The following is an 18,938-nucleotide window of genomic DNA, read 5'->3' as shown; positions in this document are numbered from 1 at the left end:
ATTTAAAGTTAATATAATTTTCCCTGATTATAGCTTAACTGCACCCCACGCATTTTGGCATGAAATATTCTCCTTTTCGTGACTTTCTAGATTAATTTGCTTTTATCTTCTCTCTCATCCAAGGGAGACTAATTTTCCAATAGTTAAGGGTTTGACATTTAAAAATTGTTTACTCCTATTTTTTTGGATTATGACCTAAGAATATGGCCTAGATAAACCTACTTTTTAAAAATTTATTAAGGTTTGGTCTGTGGTCAAGTGCAGGATTGATTTTTGAAGTGTGTTCATCAATATAGAATAAAAAAATTTTTTTTAGTTGTAGGTTACAAAACTGTGTGTGTGTGAGAGAGAGATCAAGAGAGAGATTTGATGTATCCTCTATACCCCAAATGGAACAGGTCTTTTGTAAGGCAGATCTGGGGGGGAGGGGGCAGAGGGTGGGTGCATAGTTCTCCAGTGCAATGGCCTCCCACCTCCTCCCATTTTCTTACTAAGATTCCTTGGGTTTTGTTGAATTAATGCTTCTCAGTTTAAGTCTTGTCAATCTCTAGACATGTTGAATGATTGCTTTTACTAATTTTGACTAGTTTAATAGATGCCTCTCTGAGGGAGAGATTTCCCTCTGCTCCTCGTCCTGCCATTCGGGACCTTCTGCCCCCCCCCCTCCGCCCCCCCACCCCGGGCAGTCTGTTCTGTGCCACTGTGATTACTTGTCAATCTCTGTGCTGATACAACGTTGTCTTTTTTTTTTTTTTAAAGACTTTATTTATTTGACAGAGAGGGAACAGAAGCAGGGGGAGCTGGAGAGGGAGAAGCAGGGAGCCTGACGCGGGGCTCAATCCCAGGACTCTGAGATCATGACCTGAGCCAAAGGCAGACGCTTAACCACTGAGCCACCCAGGTGCCCCCACCTTTTTTTTTTTGACTAATTTTTATTAAGTCTTAATTTTCTTTAACTTTGGTATCTGGTAAAACAAGCCCTCCTACCTCATTCTTTTTCTTAAAGAGAATCTTGTCTAGACTCTGAAATTGCATATAAATTTTAGAAGCAATTCATCAATTCCATTAAAAAAATAAAACCTATTGGAATTATTTACTGGGAATGCATGGACTAGAACAGACATCTTTACAAGATTGACTCTTCAATCTAAGACCATAATATATTTATTCATTTAAGGATTTCATCATTTCTCAAAGTTTTAAACATTATTTCTAAATATATATGAAATCAGAGGGAATAGTTTGAACCCTCATATGTCCATCACCAAGATTTAATAGTAATTAACATTTTGCTATATTTGCTTTATATTTTTCCTTTAAAATATTTTAAAGGAAGGAATTCTGCTATCATGACATTTGACTTCTATACTAAATACTTGTAATATGTACCTCTAAATAACATTTTTATAACCTTTATACCATAACTATATCTAACAATTCTTACTTTAAAATTCATTTGCTATTTTTTGCTGGTATACTTAAATAGGAGTTTTTTTGTGTATGGACTGTATCCATCTTGTTAAACTCAAAATTCTAACAATTTACTGTATTTCAGTGTACCTCATACACCATCCATATACCGTATTATACCATACCGTTATAAGATATGCCATATATATATATACTATAATTCTGAGGAAGGTGCTATGGCCTGAATGTTCGTGTGCCACCCCTCCCCCAAATTCATATGTTGAAATCTTAACCCCCAGAGATGATGATTAGGAGGCGAGGCCTTTGGGAGGTGCTTAGGTCCTGAGGAAGGAGCCTTCACAAATGTGATTAGAGTTCTTATAAAAGAGACCTCACCGAGACCTCTTGCCCTCTCCACATGTGAGGACACAGCAAGACGGTGCCCGTTTATGAGCTAGGGAAAGGGCTTTCACCAGAACACGCCCATGTTAGTGCCGTGATCGTGGACGTCCAGACTCCAGAACTGAGAGAGAGAGATGTTTGTTGTTTAAAGCCACCCAGGCTGGTGTTCCAGTATGGCAGCCCAAACAGACTAAGACAGGCTCCCAACTTAATTATGACTCTTAATTTATTGTGAAATGCAGCCCAATTACAAAGATGTTAAAATAATTTTTAGTGTGTCTTAAAATTGATAAAATATGGTCTCTGTAGATTGTCTTGGATTTCCTATGTAGACAAGCATATCCTCTGCAGACAAGTTTTGTTTCTTGCTTTCCCATCCCTGTACCTTTGTACACCTTTGTCTTGCCTTACAGAGCTGGCTCGGACATTCAGTACAATGTTAAATAGAAGCGTTGGTAACAGACATTCTCCTCAAACGGAAAGTGTTAATATTTTTGCCGTTAAGTATGATGTCTATTGTTTTTTGTTCTCTAGACACCCTCTTAATTAGGCTAAGGAAATTCTTTTCGTGGATTGCTAAATTTATCTTTTTCATGAATAAATTTTATCAGACATTTTTTACATGTATTGAAATGATTATGATTTTTCCCCTTTTTGTTCATTAATAGGGTGAATTACATTGATCAATTTTCCAGTGCTAAACAACCTTGCATTCTTGGTATAAATCCAACTTGGACAGATCATATTGTCTTTTATTTTTTAAGATTTTGTTTATTTTAGAGAGAGAGACAGAGATAGCAATAGAGATAGAGCACAGGTTGGGAGGACAGGAAGAAAAGCAAGCTCCCTGCTGAGCAGGAGCCCAATGAGGGGCTCAGTCCCAGGACCCTGGGATCATGACCTGAGTCGAAGGCAGATGCTTAAACAACTGAGCCACGCAGGCGCCCCCAGATCATATTGTCTTTTAAACTATTACTGAATTTAGATTGTCAGTATTTTTGCTTAGGACTTTTGCAACAATATTCATAATTGAGTTTCTCTTTTGTACTGTTTTGTGCTGTTCTTGGTATCAAAGTTACATACACTAACCTCAAACTCCCTCATGGGGAGTATGCTCTTTTCTATTAACTGGAAGAATTCAATATTGAAATTACTTTCTCCTTAAATTTTTGGTAGAGTTTACCAGTAAAGTCAATTTAGTCTATAGTTCTTTTGCAAGAAGATTTTTTTAAATCACTGATTCTGTTTCTGTAATAGTCATAGGACTAGTTTCTACTTCACAGGCAAGTTCTCTACATCACGGATAAGTTGGGTAAGTTTATTTTTCTTGGAATTTTTTATTTCATCTAAAATTTTTAATAATATCGACCTAAAAGTATTCATTATACCCTCTTTTAATGTTTACATTATAGCAATAACTCCTTTTCATTCTAATATTGGTAAATTATGCCTTTTTTTCTTAACTGGTCTCACTAGAGGTTTGTCAATTTTATTAGCCTTTTCAAAGAATCAAGTTTTTTTGAGACTATTTTATGTTTGTTTTCTATTTAATTTGTGTTCTTTTTAAATTCCTTCTATTTTTTATTTTATTGTTTATTTTTCTAATTTCTTGAGATCAGTGCTTAGCTCATTCAACCATTTGGTCAAATATGAAAAGAATGCATATTCTCTATCTCTTAGGTACAGTGCTCTGGAAAGCATGTAGTTCAAATCTTGTATTCTCCTCCTCATTTTTTGGTCTGTTTGTTCTATCAGCCATATGTTAAAATCTCCCATGGTGTCTATTCTTGTAGTTTTCTCCATTTTTGCATTATATAATTTTAGGTTATATACTCACATTATATACAATTAAAATTTATTATTTTCCTGGTGAATTTAATCTTTTGTAACTATGAAATGACCCTCGTTTTCTCTAATAATTCTTGTCCTAAAGTATGTTTTATCTGATATAGCTACATCATCTTCCTTTTAGTATTTGCATGACATGTCTTTTTCTATCTTTTAAATTTTGAATCTCTCTGTGCTCTCGTGCTTCAGATGGGTCTATTATAAATGGCATATAATTGAATGTTGTTTTCTTATCTAGCCTGACATATTTATCTTTTAACTGGGATATTTAGTTCATTTACATTTAATGTAATAATTGTAATAATGTAAAAATTGGGTTTAAATTTTACCATGTTGTCTGTACTTTCTCTTTGCACTATCTGTTCTTTGTTTCTTTTCACCTCCTTCCATGCCTTCTTTTGGATTTTTATCATGCCTCTTTTTCTTCTAATTTATATGTCCTTGTATCCCATTTTTGTTGATTACATTTTTATTGGTTATCTTAGAAATTACAACATGTGCCATTAAATTCTCCAAGTCTAATGTTAACCATTACTTGACCTTCCTCTTGAATAAGGCAGTGACCTTGGAACACTTCAACTCTGTATATACCATCCCAAATATAGTTGCTGTGTATTTTAATTTTATATATTTTAATACCCACTCAAGTCATTATTACTGTTTTGTACAATCAATTTTCATTTAGTTTATCCAAATAGTTGCCTTTTTCTCGCTCTGCATTTCTTCTTGAATCTCAGCACCTCTGGCTGAATCATTTATTTATCTTCTATCTGAAGTACATCCTTTAATATTTCCATTACTGAAAGTCAGTTGGTAGTAAACTGTTAATTTATATAAAATATCCATTTCACCTTAATATTTTAAATGTCATCATTTTTACTGAATGTATAATTCTAGGGTGGGAGTGGTTTTCTTTGAGCACACTGACAGTACAATTGCAATGTCTTCAAGCTTCCATTGACTGATGACTAAGCAGCAATCTTAAGTGTTGTTCCTTAAAACTTTTTTCCTCTTGTCTTGGCTTTTCTGTAGTTTCACTGTGCATGTATAGATGTGGATTTATTTTTATTTGCTTTACTTTGGAGTTGTTGAACTTCTAGAATCTGAGGGTGGGTTGGTGTCTTTCATTAGTTCTGGGAACTTTTCTACCATTTTCTCTTCAAATACTACCTCTGGGACATTCTTTTTCTCCTTTCTTTTTGGGACTCTCATGAAACATATGATGGAATTTATCTTTTTATTTGACTATATCCTTAGCCTCTCTTCTGTATTTTCCATCTTCTTGTCTCTGTTGAATTCTGAATAATTTTTCTGACCTCTCTTCCAATTCACTAATTTTCTTTAGTTGTATCAAATGTAATTTCAACTTTCTTTTTTAGAAGCTGCTTTTGGTACTTTCTAAAATCTAAGTCACTATGTAGTTTCCTGTTATTAGGAAACTTTCAACCTTGTATTCTTAAAATAGTAAGCATAGTTATTTTATCATCTATATCTGATAGTTCCAGTATCTCAAAACCTTTTGGAGGAGGGGATTTTTCTATTTGTTCCCATTTGTGGTATCTTATTTCCTTGTATGCCAGTTATCTTTGTTTAGTGATTATGCCATTTGGAGAAGTATTTGTAGGAATAATTTAAGGGCTGCTATGAATGTGTCTTCCTCCTTTCTCAGATGTCTCGGGACACTACCAGTATGGGATCCTCTGATTAAAATTGTTGGCTTGCGATTCCCTGGACTACTCAAGAGTCATGAACACAGGATGTTTATTTCTGGGTCACCCTTATTTCATATATATAGCCCTTTGCAGTCCCAGCTTAATGAATGTGTTGGGTTATCAGACTGCCTTGGCCAGTCTTTGACTTCTGTCCCCTTCACTTTGCAAATTTGCCAAAACCACAACTCAGTCTCTCAGTCATTTGTTTTGGCTCTAGAAATCACCACAGAGTGGGGCCTTGCACAAAGATGCCCAGCTAAGGAGGGTAAGTGGGATCAAAAATATAACCCGCCCTATGTCACAAGCCATGTGCTGGAGGAAGAAGGGCCTTTTAAAAATTATCTGGCCACGGGGAACACTTTTTGTAACTACCTGGGCAGAGGGGCTGCCAGATATGCCAGTGGCATCCTTGCCTCAAGCAAAAGTAGCTCAACTGCTGGTTTCCTTTCTGGTTTCTTGCCTTTTCCTATATTTTTGTCAATAATTTTTTTGCTAGGGGCACCTAGGTGGCTCAGTCGGTTAAGCATCTGCCTTCGGCTCGGGTCATGATCCTGGGGTCCTGGGATCGAGCCCCACATCAGGCTCCCTGCTTGGTGGGAAGCCTGCTTCTCCCTCTCCCACTCCCCCCCCCACTCCTCCTGCTTGTGTTCCCTCTCTCACTGTCTCTCTCTCTGTCAAATAAATAAATAAAATCTTTAAATAATAATAATAATAATTTTTTGCTAGCACTTTGATCAGTTAAAAACCTTTCATCCAGATTTGTTGGTTGTCCTCAATGGGAGGTGGTTCCAAATTATCTAGCCTGCTACTGAAACAGAAGTTTATAATTAATTTTTTTAACTTCGTAAATGTTTCTATTTGGGGTAATCTTATTCACAGAGCAAAAATCTACAAGAACAGAATTACTATTCAAGAGTCATTTTTTTTTTATTAGTTTCAGAGGTAGAATTTAGCGATTCATCAGTTGCATATAAACCCAGTGCTCATTACATCAAGTGCCCTCCTTAATGCCCATCACCCAGTTATCCCTCCCCCCCTCTGACCCAACTTCCCTCCAGCACCCCTCAGTTTGCTTCCTAGAGTTCAGTGTCTCTCATGGTTGGCCTTCCTCTCAATTTTCATCTTATTTTATTTTTCCTTCCCTTCCCCCATGTTCATCTGTTTTGTTTCTTATTTCCACATATGAGTGAAATCATATGGTATTTGTCTTTCTCTGACTGACTTATTTTGCTCAGCATAATACCCTGTAGTTGCATCCACGTCATTGCAAATGGCAAGGTTTCATTCTTTTTGATGGCTGAGTAGTATTCCATTGTATAAATATACCCCATCTTCTTTATCCATTCATCTGTCAGTGGACATCTGGGCCCTTTCCATACTTTGACTATTGTGGGCATTGCTGCTATAACCACTGGGGAACACGTGCCCCTTCAAATCACTATGCTGGTATCTTTTGGATAAATACCCACTAGTGCAATTGCTGGGTCATAGGGTAGCTCTATTTTCAACTTTTTGAGGAACCTCCATACTGTTTTTCAGAGTGGCTGCACCAGTTTGCATTGCCACCAACACTGCAAGAGGGTTCCCCTTTCTCAGCATCCTTGCCAACACCTGTTGTTTCCTGAGTTGTTAATTTTAGCCATTCTGACCAGTGTGAGGTGGTATCTCATTGTGGTTTTGATTTGTATTTCCCTGATGCCAAGTGATGTTGAGCATCTTTTCATGTGTCTGTTGGCCGTTTGTATGTTTTCTCTGAAGATATACCTGTTCGTGTCTTCTGCCCATTTCTTGACTGGATTTTTTGTTTTTGGGGTGTTGAGTTTGATAAGTTCTTTATAAATTTTGGATACTAGCCCTTTATCTGATAAGACATTTGCAAATATCTTCTCCCATTCTGTCGGTTGTCTTTTGGTTTTGTTGACTGTTTCCTTTGCTGTGCAAAAGCTTTTTATCTTGATGAAGTCCCGATATTTAAGATTCCCTTTTCACTGATATTTTAACTTATCTTTGTTCTTCTACGATATACTCTAGCTTATGTATGTTGCAATAACTTGACTAATAGTGGCTATGATTTGAATTTTGACTTCTATAGAGCTTCCTTTTTAGAATAGTGTATCAAAATAACATACTCATAAAAATTCAGCATTACAAAAAAATATAAAAAGCTAAAAATTCACCCAAAATCTACCCAGAAATAATTATCATTAACATTATTTATCATTCTAGAAATGTTTCTCTGTGTAATATACAGTAACATATCAGATGATTAATATTTAACATCACACTGTATGTCATCGTATAATAGTAATAAACTTAATTTATCTGAAATTAACCTAAGAGGATCAAACTACAAGAACTGATTAATAATATTCCCTGAGTTCCTTAGGCTTGAGCATGTTGCTCCATTACCTCTGTAGCCATTTCAGGGGGCAATTTAGCTGAATACATAATTCTTCCTTTCCAACCTTACTGTTTTTTTAACACAGGGGGTTTTTGTTTTTAGGATATTTGCCTGCATTTTAAAGTGCAGTATTTTCATCCTTTTTTTCTTAGTAAACCTGGATTTAACCAATAAGCAAATTTGTTAGAAGGGGCACATGGGTCCCTATTGCCTGAGTTTATATTGGCAATGTCAGTCTTTTGCCTTTATAGCTGAATGATGACTTTTTATCTATTCTAATTATTTTCCTTCTGTATCTATTGTGGTGGTGCATCCATTAAGCCATCACTCTGTTGAGAGGATTTTCATCTATGTCTTTATTCTTTAACATGGTCTCTACTTTATGCTGTAATTGTACTGATTTGGTTTTCATTTTATTTCCATGTCTCCACCTTTTTCCCTGTATGTCACTTTTTGCTGTTGTTGTTCAGGGATTATATTTCCATTTAGAATTGAATCTTCAGCCATCTCTATATACTTGTTTTGCTTCATTATGTTGTTTAAGTGTCATGTATTTTCATCTTGCTTGTTCATAATAAACTTCATCTAGACCCATTTGGCCAAATAAATGGAGGGTGAACTCTTCTGACAAACCCACCCTCCTTATCTGAGGCTGCTTTTGGTATCTGTGTTTGACATTACCACTCATTCTCTCTTTCTTTATCTGAAAGTGGGAAGGGACAGCACAGCTGGGGTGAGTCCTATACTATCTTTATTAGAAGATCTGGCCTCTTGTCCCTCTTTTGAAGGTTTGTTACTAGACTAGAGTCCACTTCACTTAGAGTGATTGTATCTTATTTCCATGAGGGCTTCAGAAAACAAAGCCTTACTGTTTTGGTTTTGAGTGTTTTAACATTTTCAGTGATAGATGAACATCAAGGCTTTTTCTTTAACTTTGCTCAGCACCTTGTTCCTCCTCTTTTTCCATAAAATACAGACCTATCATCAAAATTCTCAAGATTAGGGCGCCTGGGTGGCTCAGTTGGTTAAGCAACTGCCTTTGGCTCAGGTCATGATCCTAGGAGTCCCAGGGTCGAGTCCCGCATCGGGCTCCCTGCTCAGCAGGGAGTCTGCTTCTCCCTCTGACCCTCCCCCCTCTCATGCTCTCTCTCTATCTCATTCTCTCTCTCAAATAAATAAATAAAATCTTTAAAAAAAAAATTCTCAAGATTATATTGATTAACCTTCTTCCCTAATATCACTTATTTTTCTTAATCACTGGTTTTTCAAAGTTAATGGCATGAGCTTTTAGTCCTTTCATTTTTTTGTTTGCTGAATTATTTTTTCCTACTTTTCCTCTTTTTTTTTCCCCTATTTTTTTCTCTCTTTAGTTAGGTATTGGAGGAGAGAAATACTGAAATCAGCTTGAAAGTCCTAGACTATTTGCTGTTGTGACTTTGTCAGTTTTTAAAATTAATGATGTGTGAAATGTTTTATGAAGCTATTGCAACAAACATGCATAGATTTTAAAATCAAAACTGGGTTTAACCTTTGCTCTCAATAGTTTTGAGACTTTGCACCAGTTTTACGATTTTTTTAATGCTCAGTTTCCTCTCTCTAAAATATAGCTAATAAAGCTATTTTGTGTTTTGTATTTATATATATGTATAAAATACATCCAAAAGTGATAAACCCAAAAGTCTAGTTACCATCCATCACCCTACAATTTACCCCTTTCATCCACCCACCCCTCAACACACTTCTCTGGAAACTACCAACTGTTCTCTGTATCTGAGTTTGTTTTCAGTTTTTGTTTTTTTAGATTTCACATATGAGTGAAATCATAAGGTATTTGTCTTTCTTCTTCTGACTTATTTCACTTAGTATAATACCCACTGGGTCCATCCATGGTGTTGCAAATGGCAAGGTTTCATTCTTTTTTATGGCTGAGTAGTATTCCAGTGTGTGTATGTGTGTATATACACATCTGCTTTATCTATTCTTCTGTCAGTGGACACTGGTTGCTTCCATATGTTGGCTATTGTAAATAATGCTGCAAGAAACATAAAGGTACATACATCTTTTTGAACGAGTGTTATCTCATTCTTCAGATAAATACCCAGTAGTGGATGAGCTAGACTATATGTTAGTTCAATTCTTAATTTTTTGAGGAATCTCCATACTATTTTCCATAGTGGTTGCACCAATTTACAATCCTACCAACAGTGTACAAGTGTTCCTTTTCTTCCACATCCTCTCCAACACCTGTTATATCTTATCCTCTTTTTAGGTTTATTTAAGTAATCTCCCAACCCAACATGGGGCTTGAACTCACAACCCCAAGGTCAAGAGATGCATACTTTTCTGACTGAGCCAGCCAGGTGTCCCATCTTTTTGATAATAGCCATTCCTGCAGGTATGAGGTGATAATCTCATTGTGATTTTGACTTGCATTTCTCTAATAATTAGTTATGTTGAACATTTTTTCATATGCCTGTTGTCCATCTGTATGTCTTCTTTGGAAAAATGTCTATTCAGATCCTCTGCCCATTTTTCTGTTGGTTTGTTTTGTTCTTAAGTTGTATCAGATCTTTATTTGTTTTGAATATTAACCCCTATCAGATGTATGACTGCAGTTAACATCTCCCACTCAGTAGGTTACCCGTTCATTTTTATGATGATTTCCTTCACTGTGCAGAAGCCTTTTAGATTGATGTGGTCCCATTTGTTTATTTTTGCTTCTGTTTCCTTTGATTTTGGAGTCTGACCCACAAAAGCACTGCTAAGACCAATGTCAAGGAGGTTACCATCTATGTTTTCTTCTAGGAAGTCTATGCTTTCAAGTCTTATATTCAAGTGTTTAATCCATTTTAGTTAATTTTTGTGTATGGCCTAAGATAGTAGTCAAGTCTCATTCTTTTGTATGTGGCTGACCAGTTTTCCAAAACTTCTTTATTGAAGAGACTGTCCTTTCTCCATTGTATATTCTTGGCTCCTTTGTTGTAAATTAACTGTCCATATATGTGTGGGTCTATTTCTGGGCTCTCAATTCTGTTCCATTGATCTGTTTGTTTTTGTGCCCACACCATACTGTTTTGAATACTGTAGCTTTGTAATATAGTTTGAAAACAGGAAGTATAATACCTCCAGCTTTGTTCTTTCTCAAGATTGCTTTGGTTGGTCAGGATCTTTTGTGGTTCCTACAAATTTTATAATTTCTTTTTTCTAGTTCTGGGAAATATGCCATTGGAATTTTGATAGGGATTGGATTAAATCTACCTCATATTCTTACGTAAAGCAACACTTGGTACACAGGAACTCGGTAAGTGTTTACTGCATTACAGTTCTATTTTAATACTAAAATGAGAAGCCAACTAGGAGGTTACTGTATTCCAGGCCAAATGTGAAAATCTGAACAGGAGACTGTGGCAGTAGAAATGGAAAGGGATTCTGGTCCTTTTGAATAGACTAGACAGTCTATTCAAAGAGAAGTCAAAACAATTGAAAAGAGTACTGACTGAAGGAATGTAATAGATTATCTAAAATAGAAACCGAAGAAATGGACCTGACTGAGCATAAACAGAATATGTAGTTCTTAAAGCTTTCAGTGAATGTTTAACATTCTTTTAATGAAAAAAAAAATTAATTTCAGCTTTATTGGGGTATAATTGACATATAAAACTAAGATATTTAAAGTATACTTGTGATTTGATATAAATATATATTGTGAAAGGATTTCCCCCATCTAATTAATTTAACACATTCATCACCTCACATATCATTTGTTTTTTTTTTTTTAAAGATTTTATTTATTTATTTGAGAGTGAGAGAGAGAGAGCACAAGAGGGGGTAGGGTTAGAGGGAGAAGCAGACTCCCTGCCGAGCAGGGAGCCTGATGTGGGACTCGATCCCGGGACTCCGGGATCATGACGAGCCGAAGGCAGTCGCTCAACCAACTGAGCCACCCAGGCGCCCACCTCTCATATCATTTGTATGTGTGTGTATGTGAGAACATTGAAGTTTTACTCTCTCAGCAAATTTGAATTATATATTATAGTGTTGTCAATTATAGTCACTATGTTTTACAGTAGATCCTCAGACCTTATTCATCTTATAGTTGAAAGTTTGTACCCTTTTACCAACCTCTCCCTACCTTTAGCCCCTGGCAAACCACTTTTCTACTGTTTCAAGGAGTTTGACTTTTTTTTTTTTTTTTTTTTTTTTAAGATTCCACATATAAGTGATACCATATGCTATATGTCTTTCACTGTCTGGCTTATTTCACTTAGCATAATGCCCTCAAGTTCCATCAATGTTGTCACAAATGGCAGGATTTCTTTTCTCATGGCTGAATAATATTCCATTGTATGTATATACCACATCTTTATCCATTCATCTGTAATAGACACTTAGGTTGTGTCCTTAACTTGGCTATTGTGAGTAATGCTGTAATGAACATAGGAGTGCAGATATCTCTTTGATATCCTGTTTTCATTTCCTTTGGATATTTACAGAAAAAGGAGATTGCTGGATCATATGGTAGTTTTTAGTGTTTTTAGGAACCTCCATATTGTCTTATATAGTGACCACACCAGTTACATTCCCACCAACAGTGCACAAGTGTTCCCTTTCCTCCACATCCTTGCCAACACTTGTTCTCTCTCATCTCTTGATGATAACCATTCTAATAGGTTATCTAATGAAAGGATATCTCATTGTGGTTTTGATTTGAATTTGATTTGAACTGATGATTAGTGATATTTGAGTACCTTTTCATGTACCTGTTAGCCATTTGTATGTCTTCCTTGGAAAAATACCCATTTTAAAATCAAATAGTTTGATATTTACTATTAAGTTGTATGTATTCTTTATATATTTTAGATATTAATCCCACATCAAATATATGATTTGCAAGTATTTCCTCCCATTCAGTAGCCTGCCTTTTTAGTTGATGGTTCCTTTGCTGTGCAGAAGATTTTTAGTTTAATAATGTTCCAATTTTTATTTTTTTGCTTCTGTTGCCTTTGTTTTTGGTGTCACATCCAAAAAATCATTGCCAAGACCAATGTCAAGATGCTTATCAGTTATGTTTCCTTCTAGGAGTTTTATGGTTTGTCTTGCATTCAAGTCTTTAATCTATTTTGAGTTAATTTTTATGTATGGTATAGATAGTAGTTCAGTTCCATTCTTTTGCATGTGACTGTCCAGTTTTCCCAACACCATTCATTGAAGAGACTATCCTTTCCCAACAATATATTCTTGGCTCCTTTTCCATAAATTGACCATATATGTACTGGTTTATTTTTGGGCTCCCTATTCTGTTCCATTGATTTATAGTCTTTATATACGAATATCATACTGTTTTGGTCACTGTAGCCTTGTAATATAGTTTGAAATCAGGAAGTGTGGTGCCTTTTCTTTCTCAAAATTGCTTTGGCTCTTTGGGGTCTTTTCTGGTTCCGCAAGAATTTTAGGATTGTTTCTTCTATTTCTGAGAATAAATGCCATTTGAATTTTGATAGGAACTGCATTGAATCTGTAGATTTCTCTGGGTAGTATGGACATTTTAACAATATTAAGTCTTCCAGCCCATAAGCATTTAATGTCTTTCCATTTATTTGTATCTATTTCTTTCATCAATGTCTTACAGTTTTTAGTGTACAGATCGTTCACCTCCTTGTTTAAATTTAGTCCTAGGTATTTTTTGATGCAATTGTAAATGGGATTGTTTTCTTAATTTCTAATAGTTTTAGTGTATAGAAACCTCATTGATTTTTGTATATTGATTTTGTGTCATGCAACTTTACTGAATTCATTTATTCTAAAAGTTTTTTTTTTTGGTGGAGTCCTTAGAGTTTTCTAAATAAAATGTAGTCTGCCAATAGAAACAGTTTTACTTCTTCCTTTACAATTTGGATGACTGTTCTTTTTCTTGCCTAATCGCTCTGGTTAGGCCATCCAATACTATGCTGAATAAAAAGTGGCAAAAAAAAAAAAAAAGTCGCGAGAGTGTAGGCACTCTTGCTCCTGATCTTAGAGGAAATGCTTTTAGCTTTTCACCTTTTCATGATGTTAGCTGTGGCTTGTCATATTAAGTTGAGGTACATTCCCTCTATACCCACTTTTTTGAGAGTTTTTATCATGACTGTTGAATTTTGTCAAATGCTTTTTCTTCATTTTGTTAATGTGGTTTATCACATTGATTTGCAGGTGTTGAACCATCTTGAATCCCTAGAATAAATCCCACTTGATCATGGTGTATTATCTTCCTAATGTACTGTTGAATTCAGTTGGCTATTATTTTGCTGAGCATTTTTACATCTATTTCATCAGGGATGTTGTGTCTTTGTCAGGTTTTATTTCAGGGTAATGCTGGCCTCATAAAATGAGTTTCAAAGTATTCCCTCCTCTTCTACTTTTTTGGAAGAGATTGAGAAGGATTAATATTAGTTCTTCTTTAAATATTTGGTAGAATTCACCAGTGAAATGATCTGGTCTGGGACTTCTCTTTGTTGGATTTTTGACTACTGATTCAACCTCCTTAATAACTGGACTATGCAGATTTTCTATTTCTTCACAATTCAGTTTTGGTAGATTGTATGTCTAGGATTTTATCCATTTTTTCTGGGTTGTCCACTTTATTGGCAAATAATTGTTCCTGTTAGTCTCTTATGATCCTCAGTATTTGTGTGTTGTTAGTTGTAAGTCTCTTCTTCTTTTTTAAGTTCCAAAAAGGCTTTATTACTTAGAGGGGAGGGATTCAGTCCTTCTTGGCTGCCACTTCTCTCATAGCTGCCAGGACATTGCTCAGCTCCTCTCTCTTCCTCTTGGCATGGATGTATGTTCCCACCCTTTTCTTGATGAACTTGAGTCACGCTTATCCTTGGAGACCTTGAGCAGCTCCACAGGATGCCACTTGTATGTGGTGATGCCACGCACCTCTTGGATCATGGTCCGCACAAACTTGATGTGCTTGGTGAGGCACCTGCAGTAGGAGCTGTGCCTCAGGTTGGTCACATTCATCTTGTGGACCTTGTTGAGGCCCATGGCCATAAGGTAGCATGGAGCCATGGCTGCTGCTCTTCAATAACTCTCCTGGAGAGACGGCTTCCTCTTTCATTTCTAATTTTATTTGCCCTCTCCCTTTTATCTTGCAATGAGTAGCTAAAGTTTTGTCTATTTTAACTTTTCAAAAAAACAGCTTAGTTCGTTGATCTTTTCTATGTTTTTGTTTTGTTTTGTTTTTTTAAGTAGGCTCCATGGCTAGGATGGACCCCGGTGTGGGGCTTGAACTCATGACCCTGAGATCAAGACCCACGCTGATATCAAGAGTCAGAAACTTAACCAACTGAGCCATCCAGGTGCCCCTCTATTATCGTTTAAGAGTCTATTTCCTTTATTTCCACTCTGATCTTTATTTCTTTCCTTCTACTAACTTTGGGCATAGTTTGTTTTTTCTAGTTAAGATATAAAGTCAGGTTGTTTGAAATCTTTTTTCTTAATGTAGGCATTTGTTGCTATAAACTTCTTAGAACTGCTTTTGCTACATCCCTTAAGTTTTGGTATGTTGTATTTCCATTTTGATTTGTCTCAAGGTATTTTTTATTTCTTTTGATTTCTTCTTTGACCCATTGCTCATTCAGTTGCATGTTTAATCTCCACATATTTGTGATTTTTCCAGTTTTCTTCTTTTCACTGATTTCTAGTTTCACACCATTGTGGTCAGTAAAGATGCTTGACAGATTTCAGTCTTCTTAAATTTATTGACTTGTTTTGTGGCCTAATGTATGACTTCTCCTGGAGAATGTTCTGTGTGCACTTGAGAACACTGTGTATTCTGCTACTGTTGGATGGAAGGTTCTTCCATCTATTTAGTAGTTATCTATTAAGTCCATCTGGTCTAAAATGTCATTTAAGTCCAATTATTGAGTTCTGTCTGGATGATGTATACAGTGTTGAAAAATAGGGTATTGAAGTCCCTGCTATTATTATATTGCTGTATATTTTACTCTTCAGGTGGGTTAATATTTGTTTCATATATTTAGGTGCTATGTTGGGTGTGTAAATATTTATAAATGTTATTTTCTCTTGGTGGATTGACCCTTTTATCATTATATAATAACCTTCTCTGTCCCTTATTACAGTCTTTGGCTTTAAATCTATTTTGTCTAATAGAAATACACCTACTCCTGCTTTCTGGTTTCCATTTGCATGGAATATCTCTTTCCATCTCTTCACTTGCAGTCTGTGTGTGTCCTTAAAGCTGAAGTATCTTATAGCCGCATATAGTTTGGTTTTTTTAAATCCACTCAGTGAGGGGCGCCTGGGTGGCTCAGTTGGTTAAGCGACTGCCTTCGGCTCAGGTCATGATCCTGGAGTCCCAGGATCGAGTCCCGCATCAGGCTCCCTGCTCGGCAGGGAGTCTGCTTCTCCCTCTGACCCTCCCCCATCTCATGCTCTCTATCTCATTCTCTCTCTCAAATAAATAAATAAAATCTTAAAAAAAAAAAAAAATACCCTTTAAAAAAAAAAAAATCCACTCAGCGACTCTTGTCTTTGGATTAGAGAATTCAGTCCATTTAAAGTAATGGTTAATAAAATGGCAATAGTAAATCCATGTCTAATTGTCTTCCTTTCTCTTTCTCTTTTGTGTATTTACTGTAAGTTTTTGCATTGAGGTTATCGTGAAACTTACATAAAACTTTTAAACTAACAACTTTCCAAGTGCCCACTAAAGCTGTTCCCATTCTGTTTTCAGTGTCACAAATTACATATTTTTACCTTGTATATCCAGTAACAAATTGTAGTTATAGCTATTTTTAGTACTTTTGTCTTTTGACCTTCATACTAGATTTATAAGTGATTTACCCACCATTACATTAGCATGTTCTGAATTTATATATTTACCCTTACCAGTGAGATTTATACTTTCCTATGTTTTCCTGTTACTAATTAGCATCCTTTCATTTCAGCTTGAAGGATTCCCCTGAACATTTCATATAAGACTGGTCTAGTGGTGATGAACTCCTTCAGCTTTTGCTTGTCTGGAAAACTCTCTTCTTCAGTCCTGAAGAACTTTGCCAGGTAGCGTATTCTTGATTGCCAATTTTTTTCTTTCAGCACTTTGACTATATCATCCCATTTTTCTGGCCTACATAGTTTCTGCTGAAAAATCTGCTGATAGTATTATGGGTTTCTCTTGTACATAACCATTTGTTTTTCTCTTGCTACTCTTAAGATTCTCTGATCTTTAACTTTTGGCAATTTAATTATGTGTCTTGGTGTGGATATGTTTGGATTCATCTTATTTGGTGTTCTCTGGGCTTCCTGGTTGGGGAAGAATTCAGCCATTATTTCTTTGAATAAGCTTTCTGCCCCTTTCTCTTTTCCTTCAAGGAGCCCAATAATGCAAATATTGATCGGCTTGATGGTATCCCATAATTCCTTTAAGCTATCTTAACTTTTTTTTTTCTTTTTCGTCCTCTGATTGAATTCCACTGTCATCTTTGAATCTGCTGATCCTTTCACACAATCTAGTCTGTCATTGAAACACTCTTGAATTTTTCAGTTTATTATTTTCCAGGTTTATGATTTGTTTGTATTTGCTTATATTTTCTGTATCTGTGTTGAAATTCTTACTTTGCTCATGCATTATTCTTCTGACTTTGGTGAAAATCTTTATTATTTTGAACTCTTTATCAGGTCACCTATCTCCATATAATTAAGGTTTATTTCTGAAGTTTTATCTTCTGTATTCCTCTGTTTAATCATTCTTCTCAACACTCTGTTGATTTCTGTGCATTATATAAAACAGCCACTTCTCCTAGTCTTGACAGAGTGCTCTTATTTAGATGAAACTTGTCATTGAGTCTGCTGAGTTCTTGGTTCTCTCTCAAACCTTTGTGACTATCCAAGCCGCCTTCTTTGTTCTTAGTGTCTGCCACCAGTTGAGGGTCTGCCAAAACCTGTCAGTGTTCCAAATGGGAGGAGGATCTGTCAGTACCTAGAAGCAGGCTGATTGGAAGCTGGACTTTTAAAGTACGTAACAGACTTCTTTCGGGGAAAGACTGGGAGATGGGTGTTTCTGCTTGCTGTCTCTGTGCTGAGCCCTGGTTTGTTTGCTACAGTCCTGAGGGACCCACAAACACAAGCTTTGCTGGCCACCAGAGCCAGGCAATCGAGGGGTGCATTCCCTGGGTAGCAGCCACAAAAGCCAGGGCACAAGACATGCATAAAGTTCTTCCAGGGAGACACCAGTGATCTGGAATGTGCCAGAAGGAGAATGCAGATATGGCTCCCTTCTGCCTCCCCAGGCTCCATGGAGTATCACAGTCAGTCTCTAGATGTGTGCTAAATTAGAAGCCTCGGCCTCAGGTTGCAGCTTTTAAGATATGCAAATAGGCATCCATTAGCTAGTACTTACTGTTAGCTAACTTACTGTTGTTAGCTAATGGTTATATTCACTGTATCTACATAATAAAACAAGTGGTTAAGTCACTTATTAGGTCGGTGCATAATTAAACAATGTTGATAGGATTTAGGGATGACCTCAGTTTACCTTCAGATGCTGTACTCCAATTTTAGCTTTGACTATCCATTCTGCAAATGTCTACCATCTTCAAAATGCTAAAGACAGGACTCAGCAATTCCACTCTTAGTATATATCCAAGAGAATGGAAAACATGGCCACATAAAAGCTTGTACATAAATGTTTACAGCTGTATTATTCATAATAGCCAAAAAATGGAAAGAACCTAAATATCCATCAGTGATGGATATCCATAAACAAATGTGGTATATCTCCACACAACTGAATATTTGACCATAAAAAGGAATGAAGTACTGATACATGCTACATCATAAATGAACCCTGAAAACAGGCTAAGAAAAAGCCAGACACAAAAGGCCACACATTGTATGATGATTCCATTTATATGAAATGTCCATAATAGTCCAGATCCATAGAGAGAGGAAGTAGATTAGTGTTTGCCAGGAGCTGAGGGGAAAGGTGGTGAGGAATGATTGCTAATGAGTATAGAGTTCATTTTAGGGATGATGAAATGTTCTGAAATTATTAGTAGGGAGGGCTGTACAACACTGTATATTTAAAAGGGTGAATTTTATGGTATGTGATTTCTGTCTTAATGCTGTTACTTAAAAATAAAAAGTCAACATGATTTCCTATT

The 18,938-nt window shown here is 36.1% G+C and overlaps 1 pseudogene; it reads right to left on the bottom strand.

The window, feature by feature from the left end:
* Nucleotides 1-14,003: 14,003 nt before the first annotated feature.
* On the bottom strand, nt 14,004-14,951 carry LOC116634754 (annotated as a pseudogene).
* Nucleotides 14,952-18,938: the final 3,987 nt, after the last annotated feature.

Source organism: Phoca vitulina, unplaced genomic scaffold (assembly GCF_004348235.1).
Source record: "Phoca vitulina isolate PV1807 unplaced genomic scaffold, GSC_HSeal_1.0 scaffold9, whole genome shotgun sequence".
Lineage (NCBI taxonomy): Eukaryota > Metazoa > Chordata > Mammalia > Carnivora > Phocidae > Phoca > Phoca vitulina.
Note: the sequence above shows the minus strand (reverse complement) of the source record. Positions and strands in the feature narration are given on the sequence as shown.